At 38.1% G+C, this 11,186-nt stretch overlaps 1 protein-coding gene across 2 annotated transcripts in view; it reads left to right on the top strand.

Moving 5' to 3' along the window:
* The first annotated feature begins 495 nt into the window (after window positions 1-495).
* Window positions 496-11,186, top strand: part of ndrg3a (ndrg family member 3a) — a 117,351-nt gene continuing 106,660 nt past the window's right edge. For both annotated transcript variants that reach the window (XM_061874868.1, XM_061874867.1), the window contains exon 1: window positions 496-665. The gene's annotated coding sequence lies outside the window, so the exon portion shown is untranslated. The remainder of the gene's footprint in view (window positions 666-11,186) is intronic.

Here is an 11,186-nt window from a genome sequence, read left to right as displayed (position 1 = left end):
AAAATATCCACAATATAGTAACCTTTTTCACAGTATGTGTGATTCTGATTAATTGCTGTGGTTATTTTGTTTAAGAAAACCCTTCAGCGTGGATGGGCGTGCTCGCGCATGCTCAGTAGTTTTATGGGTAGCACATTTTCTCAAGACTAACGGGTGCCCCCCTCTCTGACGTCATACACCAAGCCCCCGCAGCTCATTTTTAATTCACCCTTATAAGCAAAAAAAAATAAAACGACACTAATTCGATTTTTACAGCTACAACGCAAACCGATGTGTTAGCATACATTGACCCAGAATGGATGCATTATTAGCATATTTACTGTACAGAATGTCAAAGTAGCACCCTCACACCCACACAGAAATTACAAATAAAATAAAATTAATATTTATTTTTTAAAACATTCAGGCAGAGTGTGACCTCTATCTCCTCTTCCTGTGTCTTCCGCCCGGCGCCGTCTCGGATTGGCTGCCCGCTGTCTCCGACGCAGCGTGTAGCCCCGCCCACAATCACGAAGAAATACTAGTTCTAGCAGAGAAGGCAGCAGCCGAGTGCGGTACGAGCTCCTTTTTCCCCCGCCGGAAACATTTGACGTTAAAATCCTATATCGGCGGAATTGAGCGAAACCCCAACGAGGAAAAAAAAAAAACATTGTCGTATCGTTCAGGTGAGTACAACCCGTGTCGGATGTCTATTTTTTCCAACCTGTTCGTGTTCTGTCATGGAGTCGCTGGTTGGACTCGTCGTGACCGCCGTCTGCTCGGCATGAAGACGTTTATTGGACCACGCGGGATGTGTTCAAGAGTACTAAGCTTCGGTGTCAATGAAATGAGTTCACCGCTGTTCACCAGTCGCGTTGCTATGTAGCTCTGCTCCTTCACGCTCCTTGTGTCACTTTCGCAGCCCTACTTGGTCTTCTAATGTCTCTGTTGTGGCGTAATGTTTAGCAGGGGTCACCAACGCGGGGCCCGCGGGCAGCAGGTAGCCCGTAAGGACCAGATGAGTAGCCCGCTGGCCTGTTCTAAAAATAGCTCAAATAGCAGCACTTACCAGTGAGCTTCCTCAATTTTTTTAAATGAGGCATAGGAATGCAATATGTATATACAGCTAGCCCAAAAAGCATGTTAGCATCGATTTGCTTACAGTCATGCAGTGACCAAATATATCTGATTAGCACACTCCACATCAATCAATCAATGTTTACTTATATAGCCCTAAATCACTAGTGTCTCAAAGGGCTGCACAAACCACCACGACATCCTCGGTAGGCCCATATAAGGGAAAGGAAAACTCACACCCAGTGGGACATCGGTGACAATAATGACCCAGTGGGACGTCGGTGACAATGATGACTATGAGAACCTTGGAGAGGAGGAAAGCAATGGGTGTCGAGCGGGTCTAACATGATACTGTGAAAGTTCAATCCACAATGGATCCAACACAGTCGCGAGAGTCCAGTCCAAAGCGGATCCAACACAGCAGCGAGAGTCCCGTTCACAGAGGAGCCAGCAGGAAACCATCCCAAGCGGAGGCGGATCAGCAAGCAGTACATGGCCACCGGAGGGGGTCCGGTCCGATCCGGTGGCCAAGCAGTACATGGCCACCGGATCGGACCGGACCCCCTCCACAAGGGAGAGTGGGACATAAAAGAAAAAGAAAAGAAACGGCAGATCAACTGGTCTAAAAAGGGAGTCTGTCAATAACATCAACAAAACTCACCTTTGTGGATTCATGCCCAACGTTATAAGTTTGGTGGACAAAATGAGACAGGAAAAGAAGAGGCATAAAACACGTCCTAGAACAGGGGTCAGGAACCTTTTTGGCTGAAAGAGCCATGAAAGCCAGATATTTCAAAATGTATTTCCGTGAGAGCCATATAGGTGGTGACTTGTCCAGGGTGTATACCACCTTCCGCCCTATTGTAGCTGAGATAGGCACCAGCGCCCCCCACGACCCCAAAGGGAATAAGCGGTAGAAAATTAATGAATGGATGGATGGATGAATACAACTAAATGCGTGCATTTTTAAGTAAGACCAACATTTTTAGAGTATAATAAGTCTCTTATTCTTTTTAATAACATTGTTATTCTAAAGTTAACCAATAGTAAATACAATACTTCTTACCATTAATGCAACTTCTTGAACATGTGCGATAGAAAATGGATGGTTGGATTAAAATGCATGAGAATGTTTTATAATTTCAACGTTATTTTTAACACTGTGATTACCAGCAGAATTATTCATTACTTATCGTGTTAAGCAATGTTAGCTAAGATTTATCTGAGAGCCAGATGCAGTCATCAAAAGACCCACATCTGGCTCTAGAGCCATAGGTTCCCTACCCCTGTCCTAAAAAGTCGGAGAAAGTTATGCATGTAAACAAACTATGGTGAGTTCAAGGACCGCCAAAATTAGTGGGACAAAACGGCGCTCGCCAATTACTCGAATCAGTGAAGCATGTTTTGATATAAACATTGTGCTTTATAGCAATTAGGGAGGTTTGTGTCATGTTTGTCCTCCTACAGAAACCAAATAAAAACAAAAAATATGTTTTTTCCCCTCATCATTTCCCTTTTTCATATATTTTTGAAAAAGCTCCAGAGAGCCACTAGGACGGCGCTAAAGAGCCGCGAGTTGCCGACCCCTGAGCTACATGTTGTGCATACATTAGAAAGTGTCGACAAAAATGTTGCTTTTTACAGCAAACGCGCGCTTTGTGACTGCAGCCTCGGTGCAACACTTATATAGTATACATCCGGGGTCACCAACCTTTTTGAAAGCAAGAGCTACTTCTTGGGTACTGATTAATGCGAAGGGCTACCAGTTTGATACACACTTAAATAAATTGCCAGAAATAGCCATTTTGCTCATCCATCCATCCATTTTCTACCGCTTATTCCCTTTCGGGGTCGCGGGGGGCGCTGGCGCCTATCTCAGCTACAATCGGGCGGAAGGCGGGGTACACCCTGGACAAGTCGCCACCTCATCGCAGGGCCAACACAGATAGACAGACAACATTCACACTCCTCAATTTACCTTTAATAAATAAATCTATATATATAAAAAAAAAATTGGTATTTCTGTCTGTCATTCCGTCGTACATTTTTTTTCCTTTTGCGGAAGTTTTTTTTGTAGAGAATAAATGATGAAAAAAACACTTAATTGAACGGTTTAGAAGAGGAGAAAACACACAAAAAATGAAAATAAAATGTTGAAACATAGTTTATCTTCAATTTCGACTCTTTAAAATTTAAAATTCAACCGAAAAAAAGAAGACAAAAACTAGCTACTTCGAATCTTTTTGAAAAAATTAAAAAAATAATTTATGGAACATCATAAGTCATTTTTCCAGATTAAGATTAATTTTAGAATTTTGATGACATGTTTTAAATAAATTAAATCCAATCTGCACTTTGTTAGAATATATAACAAATTGGACCAAGCTATATTTCTAACAAAGACAAATCATTATTTCTTCTAGATTTTCCAGAACAAAATTTTTAAAACCAATTCAAAAGACTTTGAAATAAGATTTTAATTTGATTCTACAGATTTTCTAGATTTGCCAGAATATTTTTTTTGAATTTTAATCATAAATTTGAAGACATATTTGACCAATATTCTTTGCTTGAAAAACAGAAGCTTAAATGAAGAATTAAATTAAAATGTATTCATTATTCTTTACAATAAAAAAAATAAATTTACTTGAACATTGATTTAAATTGTCAGGAAAGAAGAGTAAGGAATTTAAAAGGTAAAAACGTATATGTGTTTTAAAAACCCTAAAATCCTTTTTAAGATTGTATTTTTTTCTCTAAAATTGTCTTTCTAAAAGTTATAAGAAGCAAAGTAAAAAAATAAACAAATGTATTTAAACAAGTGAAGACCAAGTCTTTGAAATATTTTCTTGGATTTTCAAATTCTGTTTTGAGTTTTGTCTCTCTTAGAATTAAAAATGTCGAGCATAGCGAGACCAGCTTGCTAGTAAATAAATGAAATTTAAAAAATAGAGGCAGCTCACTGGTAAGTGCTGCGTTTTGAGCTTTTTTTTAGAACAGGCCAGCGGGCTACTCATCTGGTCCTTACGGGCTACCTGCTGCCTGCGGGCCCGCGTTGGTGACCCCTGCTCTATAATCAAATGTCCCTTTGTATGTCATTTAAAGTGTTACGCAGTGTGTACTTTTACTTCGTAGTGTACATATTTCATGGTATCACTAATGGTTGCTCACCCCCCACATAAACAGTGACTGTTCCAGAAATATGTCAAATCCATCATTTTGCAGTGCTATCGATTGAAATGATATAATCACATTTAGGACCCTTGAGTCAGCACATGATGGTGGACAATGTCACTGGTGGCTGTGGGAAGGTGACCAAGGTAGGAAGTGACATAGGCATCAGGTGTGCCTGTCTGAAAATTCATACGCGACCTGTGTAAAGTTGGTGCCCCCACCTTGTCCAAATCTCCCCAAGCTTGTCCCAGTCATTTGTGCTAAGTGTGCTGGTTTGTACTGCAAAATTTCCGTTTGTGCCATTACGGTTTTTTAAGGTATTAACGTTTTATGGTTTACATGTTAATAGCTTGTAGTTAACGTGTTATTATTTATAACTAGCACCCCACCCCCAACTTTGTCAGTATCGCCCCAAATTTGTCCCAATCGTTTGTGCTGCCATTTTTTTGGGTTTCAACTTTTACAGTTGTCAATGATATTAACGTTTTACGATTTATAACCAGCTTTATAGAACGTTAATAACTTAAAAAAATATATAATAGTTAGACCAAATATACACAGGTGAATCGCAAAGCATTAATAACTTCAAAACTATAATAGTAAGACCAAATGTGCACAAACGAATCGGACAAGTTTGGGAAGATTTTGACATAGTTGGGGTCTAGTTTTTATTAATAACACGTTAACAACCTCAAAACCATAACACATTAATAACTTAAAAACTATAAAACAAAAGAGGAAAAATATTATCTTAGGGAAAAATGCAATTTAAAACATTTGTATGCATGTACAACACTTAAGACCTTTAGTGTAGCAGTATGTGGGATTAAATTATGGAATAGATTAAGCAAAGGAATCAAACAATGTACTAATATGATCCACTTCAAGAATCTCATCAAACTTAATGTTTACAAAGTACAAAGAAGAAGAACCGTGATAAACATTCTGAATTTATTCCATTCATCCATTCATTTTCTAGATCATAACTTATTTATCTCACTATATGAAATATAACTTACTTCACTAATTATTATTTATTTTAAATGTTATTACTTATGGAGTATATTGTAAATTAATTGAGAAGAGGAAGTGAACAAAAGTGTTAGCAATTGCTATGTAAAGGAAAAGTGGTAGGCTTAAATAAGCTCTGCTTCTTCCTACTCCTTTTCGAACATGTTGAATAAAGAAAGTAGAAATTGTGACGTATCAAGATGTATGCATTCATTTTCCAAATAAACTCAAACTCAAAACCAATAAAATCTTATCATTTCCAGTGGGTGCTGTGGCATCCTACTCCGTTCAGCAGTGTTTGAACCAAGTATAGAAGGATCACTGTGTACTAAGAGAGCACAGATTGTAGGTTCTATGTGCACAATTGAATGGTTTAGTTCCTCAGACAGCAATGTGTTTGTATACGTTTGAATTGAAGCATGTCTTTTTTTAAAATACACAGACATTTTTATTTGTAAGCTAACTGTTAGCATGCTAACCTTAACTTGCTAACATTAGCATGCTAACTTTATGAGCTAATTTTGCAACTGTTTACACCAGAGTCATATAACTAGGTATGTGACATTTGGTACCTGTTAGCATGCAAACAATAGCATTAACTAACTTAAGCTTGCTAATTTTTTGGTCTAATTTTACACTTTTTTTTTTCTATTTCCGCAGTCACACACCTTTGAGTCATATAACTTGGTATATGAAACATGCTGATTGTTATCATGCCATCGTTTGCACACATGCTAAGTGTTAGCATTTTTATGTAAACATGCTACTGTTTTAGGCTAGCTCTGTGGCCCGTTTTGTACAGTTAGAGCTAAAACTTATAGGTTCAGACACTCAGCACCATCTAAAACAGGGGTCACCAACCTTTTTGAAACCAAGAGCTACTTCTTGGGTACTCATTAATGCGAAGGGCTACCAGTTTGATACACACTTCAATAAATTGCCAGAAATAGCCAATTTGCTCAATTTACCTTTAATAAATAAATCTATATATATAAAAAAATGGGTATTTCTGTCTGTCATTCCGTCGTACATTTTTTTTCCTTTTACGGAAGGTTTTTTGTAGAGAATAAATGATGAAAAAAACACTTAATTGAACGGTTTAGAAGAGGACAAAACACGAAAAAAATTAAAACATTTTTTTGAAACATAGTTTATCTTCAATTTCGACTCTTTAAAATTCAAAATTCTACCGAAAAAAAGAAGAGAAAAACTAGCTAATTTATGGAACATCATTAGTAATTTTTCCAGATTAAGATTAATTTTAGAATTTTGATGACATGTTTTAAATAGGTTAAAATCCAATCTGCACATTGTTAGAATATATGACAAATTGGACCAAGCTATATTTCTAACAAAGACAAATCATTATTTCTTCTAGATTTTCCAGAACAAAATTTTTTAAAGAAATTCAAAAGACTTGAAATAAGATTTTAATTTGATTCTACAGATTTTTTTAGATTTGCCAGAATAATTTTTTTGAATTTTAATCATAAATATGAAGAAATATTTGACAAATATTCTTCGTCGAAAAAGCAGAAGCTTAAATGAAGAATTAAATTAAAATGTATTTACTATTCTTTACAATAAAAAAAATAAATTTACTTGAACATTGATTTAAATTCTCAGGAAAGAAAAGGAAGGAATTTAAAAGGTAAAAAGGTATATGTGTTTTAAAAATCCTAAAATCCTTTTTAAGGTTGTATTTTTGCTCTAAAATTGTCTTTCTGAAAGTTATAAGAAGCAAAGTAAAAAAATAAATAAATTTATTTAAACAAGTAACGATCAGGTCTTTAAAATATTTTCTTGGATTTTCAAATTCTATTTGAGTTTTGTCTCTCTTAGAATTAAAAATGTCGAGCAAAGCGAGACCAGCTTGCTAGTAAATAAATACAAGTTAAAAAATAGAGGCAGCTCACTGGTAAGTGCTGCTATTTGAGCTATTTTTAGAACAGGCCAGCGGGCTACTCCTCTGGTCCTTACGGGCTACCTGCTGCCCGCGGGCCCCGCGTTGGTGACCCCTGATCTAAAAAGTAAGGCGGCTTCCGGCAGAGGTCCACGGCACAGATAGCAGGCCTGTCAACATTTTTTAGTTTGTATTAATGCACACATGTTAAAAGTGTAAATTCTGTGTTAACGATGTGCATTCATTAGAAAAAAATAATGGTAATGGCAAGCAGAACATTTATGTATTTCAAGTATTTTTTTTCTAAAATACACATTGAGGACATTGTGTGTGTTTTATCCAATTACACTAATTGATCTAACAAAATACCTAAAAGCTGCAGCCCCAGTTGTTGGTCAAAACACAAGCGCCAGCTCTCTGATAAAGAAGGTGAGAAACACTATTAAATTTAAGACAGAGGTCGTGACAACGTGCAAAGGGGGCCATTTATCAGTGTCAAGACTCTTAAGTATGTGTAAAAGTAATGTTCATATTTACCCATCCATTACATTTCTGTGTTTGGGTTATTTTCTGTGTGTAAAACTATTATTATTGTCTGTAAAAGGAGTTTTGAGTTTAAATTTTTATGCATCTGGATCAGATTTATTGGATTTGAATTGTTTCCTGTGGGAAAAAAATAGTTGTGGTTTTTAACGGCCCCTTTGAAACCGATTCATAATATGAACTGAGGTGCCACTGCATGTTCAAAAAGGGCATTTTGAAAGTCTGAATAAGATGTTCATTGCCAACAGTTCCCCAAGCTCTGTCACATGACCAGGAAGTCGTTTATGCAACAAACAAGCAGACATCCCAGTTGTTTTTAGTGACAACACCGTGGTTGTTAGCACACAAAGCGGATATAACTAGCTAGCGAGTGACAAAAAGCCCTTGGCTTTTCTTGACTTAGCACAAGAGTTGGTTTATGGCCATCTCCTGGGAGGTGCGCTTCTCCTGGTTGATTATTGAAGGAAATGTGCTGCCTGCCTGACGGTGGTATATAAGGAGTTGTTCATTAAGCCGTGAGATCTTTTGAAAAGATGGCTGGGAAGGTCGTTCAGTGTCAGATAAGATCTGTTTTAAATGGGTCTCCAAACAAAGGCATGCAAAGTTATTCCAGTTCAAATAATGTGTCGCCGGCTCTCGTTTTGTTTACGTTAGATAGCAATTCTAGCGATGAACGTGGGTTAAAGGCCTACTGAAATGAGATTTTCTTATTTAAACGGGGATAGCAGGTCCATTTTATGTGTCATACTTGATCATTTCGAGATATTGCCATATTTTTGCTGAAAGGGTTTAGTAGAAAACATCGACGATAAAGTTCGCAACTTTTGGTCGCTAATAAAAAAGCCTTGCCGGTACCGGAAGTCGCAGAAGATGACGTCACCAGTGTGAGGGCTCCTCACATCTTCACATTGTTTATAATGGGAGCCTCCAACAAAAAGCGCTATTCGGACCGAGAAAACGACAATTTTCCCATTAATTTGAGCGAGGATGAAAGATTCATGGCTGAGGATATTGACAGCGAAGTACTAGAAAATAAATAAATAAAAAAAAAAAAAAAAAGGCGATTGCATTGTGAGCGATTCAGATGTTTTTAGACACATTTACTGGGATAATTCTGGAAGATCCCTTATCTGCTTATTGTTTTAATAGTGTTTTAGTGAGATTTTAAAGATTGTAAAGACATACCTCGAGTTCAGATGGCTGCGGTGAACACGCAGTGTCTCAGAGAGAAGCCGAGGAGCCAAGCTCACAACTGCCTTTTTTCACATGACCGCTGCTGCAGGACGACGAATAATCCATTGATGTCTCCGGTAAGATATATATCACAATTTCCCCATCCAAAAACATGCTGGTTGACGTAGAGAAAACATGTTCACTTGACCGCTCCGCTTCACAACAAATAAAGAAACACCGGCTGTGTCTCGGTGCTAAAGACAGCTGCAATCCACCGCTTTCCACCAACAGCATTGTTCTTTATAGTCTCCATTATTAAATGAACAAATTGCAAAGATTCAGCAACACAAATGTCCAAAATACTGTGTAATTACGCCATGAACAGAGACAACTTTTAGCCGTGTTTGGTGCTGCGCTAATATTTCCCTACAGTCCGCGACGTCTTCAACAAGAATCTCGCGGGAAATTTAAAATTGCAATTTAGTAAACTAAAAAGGCCGTATTGGCATGTGTTGCAATGTTAATATTTCATCATTGATATATAAACTATCAGACTGCGTGGTCGGTAGTAGTGGGTTTCAGAAAGACTGGTTAAAAAAAGGCACTTGTATTTTTGTCAATGTCGCAAAGAATAAATGGTTGCATCTCAGATGACATTACACATAGCACACAATGGATTACAGGGATTAGAAAGTATTATAAAGCAAGAAGACTTTTTTTAGGCAGGAATGTCAGGGATGTGTGTCGGGGAAGAATATTCACTGGAGAGACGACGACATTAATTAAGCTACTTTGCTGACAGCCAGTCCGTCTTGTCTGCAGTCACCTCCACACAACTGTCTCTGTGTTCCACCAAATTGACAAATGAAATCTCATTGGTTTGAGACTGTGCATCCTCCTGGTTCATCGTTTTTTTTGTCGCTGTCTACAATCGACAGCTGGAGCGAACCACTTTGGAACCATTGCCAGTCAGACCTGTTCTCCTGGAGATGTCGTTGGTTTTCGTAACGGAGACGGATGTGAAATTGAAGCTGGAGCAGGTGTAGCGTTACCAAGCCCCTTGAAAACTAAAGAACACAAACAGCGGAGGCTAAAGTTGCTAAATCCCTCCACCCCTGAACCGTATGCAGTGTCCATTCCTGCTGTGATCACTGGTAAAACAACAGTCTTTCAGGATCTTCACACACAAATGCTCCTTTGAAGACAAAGACCACGTGAAGATTCTCTGTCGGTCCTCGTCCTCTATAGTCGTACAGGGCATGAAACCACATATGTACATCGTTCGGTACTTGTTCATTCAAACATTTACCTTGTGTTATTTGGGGATGATGCTCTTTAAGGAAAATATGTTCATCAGTCACTTAATTTAATCTTGTCTTTTTAATAATGATGCTCAGATTTGGTTGAAATTGGTGTTAGTAGGGCTTCCAACTACTGCAAAGAAATGTGAATCACAATTTTCAAGTGTGTGAATGTGAAGTGAATGAGTAATAAGTCTCACTGTAAAGCGCTTTGGATGTCTATAAAAGCATCATATAAACTAAAATCTATTAATAACTAGCGGTGGTAATCTTTGGGTACTTCACAGTTTGATTACGATTCAGGGGCTGCGATTTATACATCTATGAATATTATATTGTATGTTGTATGAATTGATTAACGTGGACCCCGACTTAAACAAGTTGAAAAACTTATTCGGGTGTTACCATTTAGTGGTCAATTGTACGGAATATGTACTGTACTGTGCAATCTACTAATAAAAGTATCAATCAATCAATCAAAGGATTCACGGTGGGAGAGGGGTTTGTGCATCTGCCTCACAATACGAAGGTCTTGAGTAGTCAGGGTTCAATCCCGGGCTCGGGATCTTTCTGTTTGCATGTCCTCCCCGTGAATGCGTGGGTTCCCTCCGGGTACTCCGGCTTCCTCCCACTTCCAAAGACATGCACCTGGGGATAGGTTGATTGGCAACACTAAATTGGCCCTAGTGTGTGAATGTGAGTGTGAATGTTGTCTGTCTATCTGTGTTGGCCCTGCGATGAGGTGGCGACTTGTCCAGGGTGTAGCCCGCCTTCCGCCCGATTGTAGCTGAGATAGGCACCAGCGACCCCTAAAGGGAATAAGCGGTAGAAAATGGATGGATGGATGTTGTTCTTATATTCTATATCGCAATTATATATTCTGAATGTATTACATAATTATTTCTGTCTACAAGTATATATATATGTCTATGTGTCTGTCTATATACCTGTGTGTGTGTGTGTGTGTGTGTGTGTGTGTGTGTATTCACACTGTTTGCATTCTCTCAATGAGTTTTAAGGGGTAG

This window comes from Nerophis ophidion, linkage group LG16 (genome assembly GCF_033978795.1).
Source record: "Nerophis ophidion isolate RoL-2023_Sa linkage group LG16, RoL_Noph_v1.0, whole genome shotgun sequence".
Classification (NCBI taxonomy): domain Eukaryota; kingdom Metazoa; phylum Chordata; class Actinopteri; order Syngnathiformes; family Syngnathidae; genus Nerophis; species Nerophis ophidion.
This window is presented reverse-complemented; position numbering and strand designations above follow the sequence as displayed.